The sequence below is a fragment of the Mauremys mutica genome, chromosome 3 (genome assembly GCF_020497125.1).
Source record: "Mauremys mutica isolate MM-2020 ecotype Southern chromosome 3, ASM2049712v1, whole genome shotgun sequence".
Taxonomy (NCBI): domain Eukaryota; kingdom Metazoa; phylum Chordata; order Testudines; family Geoemydidae; genus Mauremys; species Mauremys mutica.
This window is the reverse complement of record NC_059074.1, coordinates 60517314-60531579: the sequence shown is the minus strand read 5'-3', so window position 1 is coordinate 60531579 and position 14266 is coordinate 60517314. Positions and strand designations below refer to the sequence as shown.

Here is a 14266-nt window from a genome sequence, read left to right as displayed (position 1 = left end):
ACAGCACTCTAGCTGCACTCACACAGAATGGGATTTCACCCAGAGTTTTGCCATTGTCCTCACTGAGGTCAGGACTTTACCTTCTCTCTTTTTATGCTCAGCCACGTAACCATTTGACATTTTAAATTCATTGCAGGAACAGAATTCTCTCCGATAATAAATTATTCACCATATTTAGCAGTTAATATGAGTCTTGCAATTGAAACAAATAGAAAACAAGAAGAATACCTTTGTTTAAATGGCTCACTAGATTTAAGAATAAATACAATATTTGACATAACTACATTACACACATTATGTACTGAACATACTAAAATGCACATACATAATGTACATCCTCCAGTGCATTCATTTGACTAGAAGACAGAAAAATGCCAAAAGGTCCAAGGATGAAAAAAAAAATATGTTCATGACATTTGAGAGAAAATCAATTTACTGCAAGTAGAAGTTTTAGATCTTTAGCATGAAATTGTGTTATTTTCTCACTTCATGTGCAACAGGCTCTTCTAAATTTTTTTTACATTCTAGTTTTTCCTCTAATCATTGGATATTTTTGTACTGAAAAAACTCCTTCCCCTTCCCCTCTTCACTTGACCAGAACAAGGTGGGGGGGAGGGATAGTTCAGTGGTTTGAGCTTTGGCCTGCTAAACCCAGGGTTGAGAGTTTAATCCTTGAGGGGGCCGCTTAGGGATCTGGGGCAAAATCAGTACTTGGTCCTGCTAGTGAAGACAGGGGGCTGGACTCAATGACCCTTTGGGATCCTTTCCAGTTCTAGGAGATATACCTATCTCCATTAATTTAAATGTAATTTAAATTTAAAACCCAACATGGCAGTTATACTTCTCTATGCACAGTCCTTATTAATTACCAATATATCAGCAGGAATGGATAGTTGAGTGCTTGTACCTCTTATGTCAAGTTACTCCAAATGATACTCTTATAGAACCATTTGGTAAATATTATGAGTTTGTGGCTTGAAAGAATAAATATTTGAAAAATGTCAACAAGTAAAGCAAGTTAAAAGTTCTTTTAAGCCTTTTAGATTTAACAGGTCACATTACAAATAAATTTAAGCTAACTAGGTAAAAGAAAGTAAAAGGGAATATTAATTCTCCCATCCAAAAGGAAAGTTTAACAAAGTCAGACATATTTTTCCAGTGGGAACAAAAAAAACAAACAAACAAAAAAAAAAACTTACCTACTTTTCGTAACTGTTCAAGATGTGTTGCTCATGTCCATTCCATTCTAGGTGTGTGCGCGCCCACGTGCATGGCCGTCAGAGATTATTGCCTTAGCAGTGCCTATAAGGCCGGTTGCGGTGCACTCTGGAGTGCTGAGCTCATGGCGCAGTATATCAAGCTCTGTCAGCCGTATGCCCTCTCACTTTTTTCTTGCAGACAACTCCGACAGAGGGGCAGAAGGGCAAGTAATGGAATGGACATGAACAACAAGTCGCCAAGAACAGTTACGAAAGAAAGGTAACCATTTTTTCTTTGAGTGCTTTCTCATGTCGATTCCATTCTAGGTGACTCACAAGCAGACTCCTCAGAGGCCAGCTCAGAGTTCACAACCTTGCAGCTTGCAGTACTGCTCTGACAAAGCTAGCGTCACCCCAAGCTTGCTGGGTAAGCACATAATGAGATGCGAACGTGTGGACGGAAGACCAGGTAGCAGCCTGACAGATCTCTTGGATCAGCACCATGCTAGGAAGGCTGTTGAGGATGCCTGTGCCCTAGCCGAGTGAGCCGTCATGATCGTTGGCAGGGGCATCTTCGCCAGCTCATAACAGTAACGGATGCAGGCCATGATCCAAGATGAAATTCTTTGGGTAGACACTGGGTAACCTTTCATCCTGTCCACGACAGCAATAAACAGCTGCATTGAATTGCGGAATGGTTTGGTCTTAGCTATGTAGAAGGCCAGCACCCATCTGACAACCAGGATATGCAGTCTGCGTTCCTCGTCTGACGCATGAGGCTTTGGACAGAAGACCATTAGGTACACGTCCTGACCCATATGAAACTGGGCAACGACCTTGGGATGGGTGCAGACGCAGCTGGACCTTGTCCTTGTAGAAGACTGTATAGGGCGGCTCCAAACTCAGCACCCTGATCTCAGACGCCCTAAGGGCCAAAGTTATGGCAACCAAGAAATAAACTTTCCAAGAAAGAAGCAGGAGGGAGCATGAAGCCAGGTGCTCGCGCCAGGGGAGGGCACATGAGCCATGACAACACAAGATTCAGGTCCCAAGGGGAGACCGGGCCCCAGATGTGCAGGTAGAGGTGCTCCAGACCTTTTAAGAATTGTGCCATCATAGGATGGGTGAAGATCGACCTGCCTTGAAATGGAGAGTGGAACATCAAAATGGCCGCCAGGTAGACTCTAACCGAAGAGAGCGACAGGTGCTGGATACAGTAAATAGGCCAGGACATGATGCAGTGGGGCCTCCGAGACCCAAAGTTGTGAATCTGAGGCCCAACACATGAATCATTTCCACTTTGCCAAGTAGGTCACCCTGGTGAAAGGCTTCCTGCTGCTCAACAAGACCTGCTGGACCCCAGCAGAGCATGCTCGCTCATCCGTTTCAGCCATGCAGTAGCTATGTTGTCAGGTGCAGTGCTGCCAGGTTCAGATGCAGCAGTGTGCCGTCGTTCTGGGACAACAGATCCGGCTGAAGAGGTAGCTGCAGTGGGGCGGATGCCAAAAGACTGAGCAACATGCCCAACCAGTGTTGGTGAGGCAACACCAGGGCTATGAGGATGATGATCATCCTGTGTGCTTCACTTTTATCAGGATCCTGTGAATTAGGGGCACTGGCGGGAAGGCACACATCAGCGCTCGCGACCATTTATGAAGACGGCATCTGACAAGGATCCCTTGTCCCTGCTCTGCAGGAAACGGAACACGTGGTACTTCCTGTTCTGCCTGGAAGCAAACGTGTCTACTTGGGGACTCCCCCACCTGCAGAAGATCAGGCTGACCACCTCCAGATAGAGCAACCATTTGTAGTGAGTTGAGAAGGCTCTGCTGAGATGATCTGCCACGACGGTCTTGGCACCATGTAGGTGGGCAGCCACCAGATGAATGGCATGCCCCACACAAAAGTTCCAAAGGCTGAGGGCCTTCTGACAAAGGGCCGAAGACCTGGCCCCGTCCTGCCTTTTGATGCAATACATTGCGGCGGTATTGTCCGTCAGGACCTGCACTACCTTGCCTTCTAGGTGGGGAAAGAAGGCCTGGGAGGCTAGGTGAACCGCTGAGCTCCCTGACGTTGATATGGAGGGTTAGATCGTCCGGCAGCCAGTGGTCCTGGGTGCTGAGCTCGCCCAGATGGGCTCTCCATCCCAGATCCGAGGCATCGGATACCAGAGTCAGCGATGGGGACGGAGTCACAAAGGGAACTTCCTGCAGCACCAATCGGGGATCTAGCCATCAGTTAAGGGAAGAAAGGACACAGTCTGGTACCTTGTCCATCCTGTCCAGGGCATATCTGTTGAGAACATAGACCGGTGCGGTCTATGCTTGCAGTGGAGCCGAGCATGGCTATCCACATATGTGCATGCGGCCATATGACCCGCCAGCCATAGGCAGGCGTAAGCCGTAGAGAGCAGGTGGTTCTTCAGATGGGAGATCAGGTCCAACATGGCCCGAAAGCATGCTTCCAGTAGGAAGGCCCTGGCCTGCATGGAGTCTAAAACATCTCTGATGAACTCTATGTGCTGGACTGGCACTAACACTGACTTTTCTATATTTATTAACAGGCCCAGGTCGCAGCACGTGGAACACACCAGATCGAGGCTGCCCCACACTTGATCCGGAGACCTGCCCTGGATGAGCCAGTCCTCTAGGTATGGAGATAGGTGGACCCCACGACACCTGAGGCAAGCCGCTACCAGCATCATGCACTGTGTGAACACCCTGGGGGGCCAAAGAGAGGCCAAAGAGTAGCGCCATGAACTGGAACTGGTGTGCTCCCACCACAAAACAGAGGAAGCGCCTGTGCTCCAAGAATACAGAAATATGGAAAAAAGCATCCTTTATGTCAAGAGCAGCGTACCAGTCTCCCGGAACCAGGGAAGGGATGATGGAGGCCCAGGAGACCATGCAAAACTTCTATTTCTGGAGAGACTTGTTGAACTGGTGCAGGTCCAGGATAGGTCGGAGGCCCCCTTTGGCTTTTGGGATTAGGAAGTAACAAGAATAGAACCCCCTTCCTTTCATATCCCGAGGAACATCCTCCATGGCCCCCAGACACAGAAGGTTGTCGACCGCCTGAGCGAGGAGTTGCTCATGAGAAGGGTCCCTGAAGATGGACGGGGAAGTGAGGGGTGGGCAAAAATTGCAGGGTATAGCCCCGAGCTATTATGTCCAGGACTCGACAGTCCGATGTAACCCTCAACCAAGCTGAGTGCTAAGGAAAAAGGCAGTTGAGAAAAGGTGGCAGATCCGGGGAATTGGCTGGGGCATCACTCTTGACCCCTCCATCAATACGAGCGCTTCTGCCCCATCAAATGTTTAGCCTGGTGAGGCTGCGTGGGCAAGCAGGAGGCAGAAGGGCGGTGACGACCAAAGCTGGTGTCCATATCCTTCTCCTGGCAGGTCTGGAACCAGGTTGCCACGACCTTGGCAGTGGAGGCAGCCGGAATGTCTTGCGCATTGATTGCGGCGTGTGGATGCCCAGGGAATAGAGGTTTGTTTTGGTGTCCTTTACTTTATGCTGCCTCACATCCGTTTGATCAGAAAACGGACCGTTTCCATCAAAGGAAAGGTCCTGAATGGAGGTCTGCATCTCCTGGGAGAGCCCAACAGTTTGAAGCCAGGAGCTGTGCCTCATCACCACTGCAGATGCCACCACCCTGGGTCCACTGCATTCCACACCATTTGCATGGCACAGCGGGCTGGTGAGGTGCCCTCCTGCACGAGAGTGCCAAACTCCTGGGCCTGCTCCTGCAGGAGGAACTCCTTAAATTTATGAAGTGTGTCCCATAAATTAAAGTTATAGCAGCTCAGGAGGGCCTGGTTGTTTGCCACCCAAAACTGTAGACTTGCTGTTGAATAATTTTTTCTTAGAGTATTAGGGTTGGAAGGGACCTCAGGAGGTCATCTAGTCCAACCTCCTGCTCAAAGCAGGACCAATCTCCAGACAGATTTTTACCCCAGTTCTCTAAATGGCCCCCTCAAGGATTGAACTCACAACCCTGCATTTAGCAGGCTAATGCTCAAACCACTGAGCTATCCCTCCCTCCAAGCCTAGCTGCTTGGCCTCCTGGTTTTTTGGGGAGGAACTAAAGTGCACCTGCTTCTCCTTTTCATTGACCACTGAGATTACCAATGAGCTGGGGGGGGGGAGGGGAGGGAAGGAGGGAGGGGCTTATAAAGATATTCAAAACTTGTTGCTGGAACAAAGTTCTTTTTCTTGGCTCGTTTTGAGGTAGGAAGGATGGAGAAGGGCATCTGCCAAATGGCCTTGGCAATTTTGAGGACCCCTTTATGCACTGGCAGCGCTATATGGGCAAGAGTTGAGGCTGACAGGACTTTAAACAGAGTATCTTCCTGTTCATCCAGCTCTTCAACATGTAAGCCCAGGCTGTCAGCTACCCACCGGAGCAAGGCCTGGTGGTCCTTAAAGTGATCAGGCGGGCTGGTGCTGGATAGGCCCGCGACTGCTTCATCAGGGGATGACGAGGAGGACTGTATGGGCGGGGGGGGGGGGGGAGCTGTTCCTCTTCCTCCGTGGGGGAGGATGGCTTGGGGGTAGGCACAGCCTCTTTAAGTTTGGCCACCAGGTGTTCCTCCAGTGCCGGGCCCAGCACCAACTATACCGGTGGTGATGAGCTGAAGAGGCTCTCGGTACCAGAGAAGCCCCCTTCCAGAGACCACAGAGAGACTTACGAGGCCTGGGTCTGCCTAGAGACCACGGAAACCAGACATTGGTGCCCCACCCGAGGAGACTAGTGCCAATAGTGCGGTGCGTAGGTGCTGTGCCGAGGAGACTGGAGGCGGGAAGATCATTCCCACGGTGTCAGTGACCCGGAATGGCGCAGGGCGATGGTCTTCGGGACGGTGACCAGCATGAGTAATATGGGGACTGGCACCTCCCTCCCAGCGAGCTGTGCCGAGACAACAGCGACCGTGACCGCAGAGCCGGTGACTGATGGTAAGCCCTCGATCTCAAGGACATCATTAGCGACCAGCTGCTCACTGAGGAGCCTTATCAACCAACTTGCCCTCTTGGGGAGCCTTAGACGAAGCCTGCAGCACTGGTGGTGCTGGTTGTGCGGGCGTAGGCTGTGCTCCTTTGACACCTGGGCCTTCAAAGGCATCAGTGCCAGTAGGAGAGACGGTCCAGTCTGACTTGCAGGATTCAAAGGACCTTTTTCAGGCAGACCGTCCCGACTTGGAAGGGCCAACTGCAGGGCTGTGGTGTAGGCACGCAGCTCGGGGCCAGCTCCTTGCTCACAGCCTTCTTCGCTGATGCCGGGGAACCGTACTTCTCGGCCCTTTTCTTCGGCACCAGCAGCATGGAGCGGTGCCAGGAGGGCCCCAGTGCCAATGGTGCTCTTTGCCGATGCCGAGGTGCTGGGAGACTCATGCCAAGATGGCTTGAACACCAGGCGGAGGGCAGATGTCTCTCTCCTTCTGCGTGTAAGGCCTAAAGTTCCTACAAACTCGGTACCACTCTTTAACGTGTGCTTCCCCCAGGCACTTGAGACAGATGCCGTGTGGGTCGCTAACAGGCATAGGCCGGTTACAGGAGTCACAAGGCTTAAAGCCCGAAGACCAGGGCACAAAGTCTATGCTGGGACCTAACTACTAACACTAACTACCACAATTAACAGGTACTTAACACTAAAGATAACTATATACAAAGCTGAAAGGCACAAAGTCCAAAGAAAGTAACCGGAATTCCTTGACGAGCAAGGAAGGCACTCCGACTGACCACTAAGGACAGTAAGACGGAACTGAGAAGGCGCAGGGCCAAGGGCACCTGATATACTGCACCATGAGCACAGCACTCCGGAGTGCGCCACAGCTGGCCCTATGGGTACCGCCAAGGCAAATGTCTTCAACGGCCATGCACGTGGGAGCACACGCACCTAGAATGGAATCGACATGAGCAAGAACTCGAAGAACAGATTAATTTTTACAGATCAATATCTATGGAAAACTACCATCTCAGGGAGGGCACTTATGTATCTTTTTAATAACTTTTATTCTCTACTGTCTGAAACACTAAAGCGTTAAATCTTTTGTTTAGCAGATTCCTTTTGTTTTAAAATACTAACACACTGAAATATTATTACTATTTTATATGGAACAAAAACAAGTAGTAAATTACTAGCATTTTCAGGTTTGTCAAAATATAACTGATCATTGAAATAATTTAGACTCTGACCAGTCTGTTGCTACATCAGGAAGAAAAAATTACTTACTTGTAACTGGAGGTTCTTAGAGATGTGTGGTCCCTCTCTATTCCACTGAGCTTAATACACATGCAACATGCATTTGGAGCTGGAGATTTTGAAAGTAGCAATGTCGTTTGGCCCAAGCATGCGGTCCACCTCATGGTTTCGTCCGAGGCAATAAAAGGTGGAGTGAACGGACTGCACCCTCAGTTCCTTTGGTACCGTGAACCAAGAAATCCGCAGCACGGGGGAAGGAAGGTGGGATTGGAATATAGTTAAGGACCATAAATCTCGAAGAATCTCCAGTTACATGTAAATAACCTCCTCTTCTTTGAGTGATCGTCGCTATTATATTCCACTGAGGGTGATTAACAAGCAGTACCTAGCTAGGAGGAAGATGCTAGGAAGATGACAGAACTGTGGAGCAGAGAACAGCCATGCTAAATGAGGCATCTGTCACAGAATCTTGCACCAAGGCGTAATGGGAAGAAATGCGATGTACTGAACTCCATGTGGCCGCCCTACATATATCCGTAAGCAGCACATTGTGAAGCTAGGGGTCACCAAATGAAATTAATAGGCAGCAGGTTTAAAACAAATAAAAGGAAGTTCTTCACACAGCGCACAGTCAACTTGTGTAACTCCTTGCCTGAGGAGGTTGTGGTTTTGAAGGCTAGGACTATAACAACGTTTAAAGAGAACTGGATACATTCATGGAGGTTAAGTTCATTAAGGGCTATTAGCCAGGATGGGGTAAAGAATGGTGTCCCTAGACTCTGTTTGTCAGAGGGTGGAGATGGATGGCAGGAGAGAGATCACTTGATCATTACCTGTTAGGTTCACTTCCCCTGGGGCACCTGGCATTGGCCACTGTTGGTAGACAGGATACTGGGCTAGATGGACCTTTGGTCTGACCCAGTATGGCTGTTCTTATGTTAAGCGTGGCCATACTGGATGCCTGTTCTCTTGTGGAGTGCGCTTGTACCCCAAGGGGTGGAGACAGTTCAAATAATTGATAGAACATAATGCACCCCGAAACAAACTTAGAAATCTGCTCAGTGGAGATGGCTTACCCCTTAATCCTCTCCATTACAGCAATAAACCATCTAGGGGACTTCCTGAATGGCCTCATCCTCTGCAGGTAAAAGGTCAGGGACCTCTGGACATTGAGGAAGTGAAGACACTGTTCCTCCTCTGAAGAGTGCGAATTTGGAAAGAAAGCAGGTAAGTGAATGGTTTGTTTGAGGTCAAAGCAAGGAACCGCTTTGGCAGAATCTTGGGGTGCATCTTATGGAACATGGTGAAGGGGATGGGGTCCATCATCATGGCCCCCAGTTTGCCTACCCTTCTCACAGAAATAATACCTATCAGGAAGGAGAGGAGAGACAGTGAGCAAGAAGCCAGAAGTCTGAAGGACAATTTCATCAATGCTGTGAGAACAAAGTTGAAATCCCACTCGGGAGCGATGGATGGAATGGGAGGATAAGTTCATAAGCGACCCTTCCAGAACCTTGAAGCAAAGGGGTGCATAAAGACAAAGGTCTCCTCCACAGGAGGGTGAAAAGCACTAATGGCCGCTACATGCACCTTGATGGAGTTGAGAGCGAGTGCCAAGGCCTTCAGCAATGGGAGATAGTCCAAGAGGAAAGGAACACCCACAGCCTCAGGAGCAAGACCCTTCTGCTGGGCCTAGGAGGCAAAATATTGCCACTTGGCTCAATTTGACTGCCTCATGGATTTTTCCTGCTACTTGAGAATACTTCTTGTACTGTTGACAAACACTTCAGGTCAAGCTCTAAAGAGCAGCGCCTGTGGATCAGGGTGTCTGATCCTGCCGTTGAATTGCATGAGCAGTTCCAGAAAAGCCAGAAGCGGAAACAGAGGACATGCTGACATCCGGAGGAGGGAAAATGAGAATTGAAGAGAACAGAACAGGTCGAGGAGGATGACCATTGCTCTCTCCCGTCTGATCTTGTGGCAGATACAGGACAGGAGTGGTAGAGGAAGAGACATATAACTGATGTGGTCCGAACAGCATATGAGTAGGACAATGCCTTGGGAATGGGTGAAAAGCCTTTCCCTGGAGCAGTACTGGATGCATTGCTGTTGGTGTGGGAGGCAAAGAGGTCTCTGGTCAGAGTTCCCCATCAATCAAAAATGTCATTGGCCACAGAGTTGTGAAGTTCCCATTTGTAGCTGGTCACGAATTTCCTGCTGCGAGAGTCCACAATCATGTTCCGAGTCCTCGGAAGATAAGATGCTGAAAACAGGATATTGTGTGCGATGCACCAGTTCTACAAGCGAACCACCTCTGCACAAAGTGCTGGCGACTTTGTGCCCCCTTGATTGTTTAGGTAGTAAATGGTGGTGGTATCGTCTAACGTGATGAGAACTCGACGGGAGTGAATAGACAGGAGAAATGCGAGACATACACTCCTTTCTGCCCCAAGCTCCAGGATGTTGATGTTCATGTTGGATTCCTGAGCAGTCCAAGTTCTTTGCGTCAGGTGCTAGCACATGTGGGTACCCTATCTATTGAGTGATGCATCTGTGATGATCATTATGCATGGGGAAGACTGAAGGAAGGGTATCCTGGTGCAAACTTGAATTGGTCCTTCCACCGCTGAAAACAAGAAGAGAATCTTGGGGGTGTGTCTGTGTGTGTGGGGGGGGGGGATGAATGGGAGAGTCAGTAGAAGGTCCATGGAATGTTTCGTAGGAGAATAGGCTCTCTCTAGCCACAGCAGAAGCAGAGAGAAGCGAAGGAGGTGACATACATGCACATCGCCATGTAGCCAAAAAGGGAAAGGCAAGTTCTGGCAGGAACAGAAGGACTGGAAGTCACCATAGTAATCAGTTCTAGCAGGGTCTGGAATCTGTCCTGGTAGTGTAGGCACATGCAGAGACCGCACTGATGCATGGGCCCAATGAACTCTAGGGACTGTGTGGGGTCTAATGTCAATTTTTTGTTGTTGATGCTCAGCCCCAGGAAGGAGAGCAGTAGAAGCAGCAGGGAGGTAGATACTTGAGCCTCCTGTTTGGCTCATGCTGCTAGCAGCCAGTCATCAAGATGGGGGAATATAAGGGCTGGTCTACACTACCATGGTAAAATCAATCTAACTTATGCAACTTCAGTTACATGAATAACGCAACTGAAGTAGACGTTGTTAGATCCACTTACTGCAGTGGTTACACTGCGCTGTGTCGATGGGAGAGTGTCTCCTGTCGACTTCCCCTATGCTTCTCGGGGAGGTGAAGTACACAAATCAGTGGGAGAGCAGGTTTTCACCAGACCCGCTAAATCGACACTCGCTGCATCAATTGCAGCAGGGCTGATCTACCAGCAAGTGTAGACATACCCAAAGGATCCCTCGACGCTGGAGGTGGGCGACCACTACAGAGAAAACCTTGCTGAAGACCCGTGGAGCAGTGATGAGTTCAAATGGTAGAACCCTGTATTGGAAGTGTCGAGAGCCTACCATGAATCTGAAGAACCCTCTGTGGGTAGGATGAATATGTGGAAGTAAGCGTCTTGCATATCAAAAGCCGTAACCCATGTGCCTCTTTCTAGCAAGGGTATAATTGGCTGCAAGAGAAAACTTTGGCTCACATATGGAGTGAGTGAGATGACAGATCTAGGATTGGTCTCCACCCTCCTTTTTTCTTAAGTACCAGGAAATAAGTGGAATAGAACCCTGTGCCTCAAAAGGCCATGGGAACAGGTTCTATTGCTCCCCTTTGAAGGAGGGCATCTACCTCTAGGGCGAGGATACTATCATGGGAGTCATCCCAGAGGCAGGACAGGGATGTGGATGAGGTAGTATCATGAACTTGATCACATAGCCATGTTGAATGGCCTCCAGAACACACTTGTCCGTTGTCACACTTCAGGCTGGTAGAAAGAGTGCTAGATGTTCCCCAGAGGGGGTGGGTTGTATGTAATGCAATAGGCGGTTGTTGGCTCTCTAAATGCACTCAGAAATATTGTTTATGCGAAGACTGAGTACACAGTGTTAAGACTGTGCTGACGGACCAGGTGGATGAGATTGTTGGGTTTTCTGATTCTTAAAAGGAGGCTCGTAGGGTTGTTCAAAGAATTGAGGAGTTCTGAACTGTTGTGCAAGGGGTGGGTGGTAGAACCTGCATTTGGGTGCTGGTGTGTATATATACACCCAGTGATCACAGAGTAGTCTGGAGTCCTTGAGGGAGTGCAGGTAATCATCAGTCTTCAGGTTGAAGAGGAGAGAGTTACTGAAAGGGAGGTCTTCAATGGTATCCTGCACTTCCCAGACAAATGCAACCAGGTTTCTCTTCTCATGACGATCCCTGCGGCCACAGTGCGTGAAGATGTGTCCACCAAACCCACCACGGCCTGGAGTGTCATCCTGGCAAACCAGTTTGCCTTCCTCTATGATAGTATGGAATTGGGCAAGGTCCTGCTGGGGAAGTTTCTCAGCAAAGTCCACTAACTGATCATAGTTCAGAAAGTCCTATTTTGCTAGTAAAGCAAGGTAACTGGAGAGCCAAAACTGAAGGCTGGCTTAAGAAAATACATTACAACCCATGAGGTCCAATCTCCTACCCGCCTTGTCAGTTGGAGTAGAACACAAATGATGTTGCCTGGCCTGTTCCGTGGCTGCTTGTATAACCAGGGAATTGGGGGGTTGGGTGAGAAAAACTCAGTTCCCTTCATCAATACCGTATTGTTCCGAGTATAGGCCGCTCCTGATTATAAGCCGCACCCTTAAAGTTTGGTGCTATTTTAAAAAAATTAAATTTTTAACTTTTTTTAACTTAAAATATACACATTAGTAGAACAGTAAAACAGTATTTTATTTAATGAATAGGAAGACATGTACCAGTATTTTTAACACTTTTAACACTTTTGGTAGTCCTGCTTTTGACGGCATATGTTATATACTCAGAAATATTGTAAACTATTTTGTAGTTATACTGTAAATAAAGAAGGGAAAAGGAATGGACAACAAGGAGACTGATGGGAACAGTTCTCACCCTCTCCCCTGCACAACAATCAACAACATTAGCAAATGTTCTTAGGGTTAGGAATCATGGCCCCCCCCCCCGAACTCCTGCCCCAGCCAACCCCCCGCGTTCCTTGACACCTCCCCCCACCCCAGGGACCCCTGCCCCATCCAACCACCCCTTCTCTCTGTCCCCTGACAGCCCCTGGAACCCTTGCCCCTGACTGCCTCCCACCGCCCCATCCATCCCCTGATCCTTTCTAACTGCCCCACCAGGACCCTTGCCCCTATTCAATCCCCCTGTTCCCTGCCCTCTGACCCCCCCAACTCCTATCCACCCCCCACCCCGAACTCTCCTGCCCTCTTTCCAACACCCCCTCCCTGCCCCGTTACTGCGCTGCCTGGATGTGGCTGGCGGCACTACAGTCCGGCCGCGGCTGGAGCCAGGAGCCCCGGGATGCGGGGCCGGAGCCGGGCGGCGGGGGACGCGGGGATGGGGACGGGCAATGCGGCGCCGGGCGGCGGGGGACGCGCGGCCGGGGCCGGCGCCGGGCGGCGCGAGGCCGGTGCCAGGCGGCGCGAGGCCAGGCAGGGCCACCCAGAGAATTCCGGGGGCCCGAGGTCTTCGGCGGGGGGGGGGGGGGGCCGTCCATTCTGGGACCTGCCGCTGAAGTGTCCCGAAGACCCGCCGCGGGGCGCCCCCACCGCTGAATTACCGCCAAAGCGGGACCCGCCGCTAAAGTGCAGCCCGGTCGGCGGTAATTCGGTGGTGGGAGGCCCCGCCACGGGTCTTCGGGGCACTTCGGCGGCGGGTCCTGGAACGGAAGGGCCCCCCGCCGCCGAACTACCGCCGAAGACCGGGCTGCACTTCGGCAGCGGGTCCCGCTTGGGCGGTAACTCGGCAGTGGGGGGTCCTTCCGCCCCGGAGCGGAAGGACCTCCCCCCGCAGGTGAAGACCAGGAGCAGAAGAAGCTCCTGCGCCCGGCCCCGCAAGAGTTTTCCGGGCCCCCGGGAGCGAGTGAAGGACACCGCTCCAGAGGCCCCGAAAAACTCTCGTGGGGCCGGGGGCAAATTGCCCCCTTTGCCCCCCCCTCTGGGCGGCCCTGAGACCGGGGCCGGCGGAGGCGGGTACATGGGGCTGGAGCCGGGCGGCGGGGGAGGCGGGGACGCGGACGGGGTGGAGCCGGGCGGTGGGGGAGGCGGGGACGTGGCCAGAGCCCGGCAGCGGGGGAGGCAGGGACACGGCTGGGGCAGCCCAGAGCCCTCTGATTCCCCGCCGCGGCTGGGATTTAAAGGGCTCTGGGCTCCCCGCCGCAGCGGGCAGCCCAGAGCGCTCTGATTCCCGGCCGCGGCTGGGATTTAAAGGGCTCTGGGCTCTGCACCGCGGCGGGCAGCCCAGAGCCCTCTGATTCCCGGCCGCGGCTGGGATTTAAAGGGCTCTGGGCTCCCCGCCGCGGCGGGCAGCCCAGAGCCCTCTGATTCCCCGCCGCGGCTGGGATTTAAAGGGCTCTGGGCTCCCCGCCGCAGCGGGCAGCCCAGAGCCCTCTGATTCCCCGCCGCGGCTGGGATTTAAAAGGCTCTGGGCTCTGCACCGCGGCGGGCAGCCCAGAGCCCTCTGATTCCCCGCCGCGGCTGGGATTTAAAGGGCTCTGGGCTCCCCGCCCGCGGCGGGCAGCCCAGAGCCCTCTGATTCCCCGCCGCGGCTGGGATTTAACGGGCTCTGGGCTCCGCACCGCGGCGGGCAGCCCAGAGCCCTCTGATTCCCAGCCGCGGCTGGGATTGAAATGGCCCTGATTCCCAGCCGCGGCTGGGATTGAAAGGGCTCTGGGCTCCCCGCCGCGGCGGGCAGCCCAGAGCGCGCGGATTCCCAGCCGCGG

The 14266-nt window shown here is 51.7% G+C and overlaps 1 protein-coding gene across 10 annotated transcripts in view; it reads right to left on the bottom strand.

Moving 5' to 3' along the window:
* The window catches only part of SENP6 (SUMO specific peptidase 6), a 187038-nt gene that overhangs the window by 63131 nt on the left and 109641 nt on the right, over positions 1-14266 (bottom strand). The window lies entirely within an intron of this gene.